The sequence below is a fragment of the Cynocephalus volans genome, chromosome X, assembly GCF_027409185.1.
Source record: "Cynocephalus volans isolate mCynVol1 chromosome X, mCynVol1.pri, whole genome shotgun sequence".
NCBI classification, from domain to species: Eukaryota; Metazoa; Chordata; class Mammalia; order Dermoptera; family Cynocephalidae; genus Cynocephalus; species Cynocephalus volans.
Genome location: NC_084478.1, coordinates 177,526,115 through 177,528,847, shown reverse-complemented (window position 1 = coordinate 177,528,847; position 2,733 = coordinate 177,526,115). Strand labels below are relative to the sequence as shown.

The 2,733-nt window shown below is 55.4% G+C and overlaps 1 pseudogene; it reads right to left on the bottom strand.

The window, feature by feature from the left end:
- Positions 1 to 222: 222 nt before the first annotated feature.
- Positions 223 to 1,332, bottom strand: LOC134368632 (melanoma-associated antigen 8-like; annotated as a pseudogene).
- Between the last annotated feature and the right edge of the window lie 1,401 nt (positions 1,333 to 2,733).

The window sequence follows — 2,733 nt, the reverse complement described above, 5'->3', positions numbered from 1 at the left end:
TGATCAATGGCATTCGTGAACTTAGTTTCTTGAGCTAATTAAACCTTCTATTTAAAGAAATAACATTTGAAACATTCAAAATTGAAAACAAGACAAAGCTCCAAGTTACCCTTGTAGAACAGGAAACCAACGCCGTGACTCACTCTATTTCCCCTAGTCCCACACTGCCTTTCTACTTAAAACAGTGACTGCTATTTTGAAGAATCTACCTTAGTGAAGAATCTACCTTAGACTTCGTTTGGGGTTAGAGAAGCTTCAAGGTGTGGCCCTAGAACTGGTACTGGCCGTGACAGAAGTGCCATTTATGGTGGCAATTCTGGCCTGGGCTCTCTCTTCCTCATCTCTCAAAGCCTCCTCATACAAGTATGGGAATAAACAGGGGACAGTAATATTGAACTTGCCCAAATACTCCAGAACTTTCATCTTGGTGGTTTCAGCGTGGGCACGCGGGCCCCACAGGAACTCATAGCGTGCAGGATCACTGTCGGGCACCTGCCGGTACTCCAGGTAGTTTTCCTGCACCCAATCTTCAGTGATGAGCTTCCTGGGCTCCCCGTAGAGGGAGTGCTCGCTCCCAGGACACACCCCCAGCACACTCAGTGCTTCCCACATGGACTCCTCGGAGGTGCAGTTGCCCTCCATGAAGATCAAGCCCAGGATGTTAATCAGGAGGCCGGTCTTAGGCATGCTTTGGTCATCACTCTGCATCCCATCGTAGGTGAGGCCCAGGCAGATGCTGAGGCTGTAGGCGTGGCCGGCAGGATCCACTTCCTTCACTTCAATGCCATAGACCAGCTCCAGGCACTTAGAGACTCTGCTGAAGATGGCAGGGAATTCGTCCTCGTAATTTTTGAGGACACCATTCAGCATTTCTTCCTTTGTGATCGGCTCCTTCATTCGATACTTGAGGAGCAGGAAATTTAGCAAATCATTCATTGTCTCCCCTGGTGCATCTTCGAGCAAGGGCTCAGGGACTTCCGCATCCTGCAAGGTGCTCGGGCCCTCCTCTCCTTGGCTGCTGGGGCCCTCATTTGACTGGCTCCATGGAGTGGAGGCAATGGCAGTGGGGGATGAGGAGACATTCTGAGGACTCGGGGGAGGACTTGGTGTTCCAGCCACAGGCACCTCCTCCGGGGTGCCTGGGATCAGAGGAGAGGTGGAGGCAGAGGAGTTGGCTGAAGAGGAGGTAGAGGAAGAGGTGGTGAAGAAGAAGAAGACCTCCATGTCTTCCTCATCACCAGGAGCCTGTGCATCCACCAGGGGCGGTTCCTCTCTTTGGGCCCAAAGGCCATCCTCAAGCTTGCAGAGCTGAGTCTTCTGACAATAAGGCATCACGACTTTCCCCGAGGACAGAAGACAGGAGTGTGGGCTGGAGTTGGGCGATGGGGACGCACAGGCCTGGGGGAGGGAGGGAGCAGGTGAGCGGCCTCAGCCTCGAGCCACACCCTAGGGGGCTGTGACAAAGGCCTACTCATAGGTCTTGTCTTTAGGTGGTGCTCGGGGCCTCACAAGGCTCCTGTCCTCCTGGTCGGCCTGTCTCTTATGGACCTGAAGGGGAATGACACGGCTCCTCCGGGAGCAGCCGCCAGAGGTTGGGGCTCTGGCACTGACAGTATTGTGGGTGGGGCCAGGCGATGCAGGGTCCCCTCTGTTCTGGGGCCGGTGGGGCTCTTGTAACTCATTCAGGGCATGCCCCTCACCTTGACTCCTGCACTCCTGGGCCTTCTCTGCTGTCACCTGAGGACACTGCCTCACACCAAGGTCTCACCTCTCAGTTCCTGGAGCTCCTGTAAGAGGAACAGAGGAGGCCCTCAAGCTGCAGGCTGCAAGTATACCTTGGGCTCCCAATGCTGACAGGTGGGGTGAGCCAGACTCAGTGAGGTCCCCACTGTTCTGTGGTGAATGAACGGTCCCCTCCATACTCACTCGGAGCCCTCACCTTTCCCATGGCAGGACCCAGACCCAACCCTTCTGCAGGCCTGAGAAACTCTCAGAACAAGAGCTCACACCCTTGATATGGAACAAAAAGCAGTGAGGGGCCCACATCTGGCCACACCTGCCCAGGGCATCCCAGGGAGGACCGCAGGAGGTGCCCAAATTCAGTGGGATCCATGTGTCCTGGAGGGAGGGGTCAGCGTGATATCACCTTTATGTCTGGCAGGTCCTGGGACTCGCCCTCTGTTGACCTGAGGCCACGTGCCTTACGCCAAGGCCCTATCTCCTTGAGACACCGGAAAAGGATGTGAGAGCCAAAGCCCCCACTGTTCCCTGGGTCTTCCCATGGCTGACAGAAGGAGCAGGGAAGGGCTGGGCTCCTGTGTGTTCTGGCGTGGGTGGTCCCCTCAGCCCTCACCTTGACTCCTGGTAGGTAGGGCCTGGGACACATCTCTGTTGATCTGAGCGTGGCCCTCTCAGATTAAGGTCCTCAGCCCTCTGAGACCCCTAAGCCAGAAATGAGGCTCAGTCTGAAGCCCTTCCCAGAGTCTCCTGGGCTGACAGCAGGGCCATAGTGGACATTTGTGGGACCCTCTTTAAGTTCTGGGCTGGGGGCACCTTCAGTCCTCACCAAAATCTCTTCCCTTGACAGATCCTGGGATTCCTCCCTCAGCTGATCAGATGTTTCTCCCACTTCTGATCCAATCTCACCCCTAAAACCAAGGCCTTCAGCTCCCTGAAAAGGAAGTGACACCAAGCCAGAAGTGACAAGGTGTCACATCCTGGGGTTGTCACCCC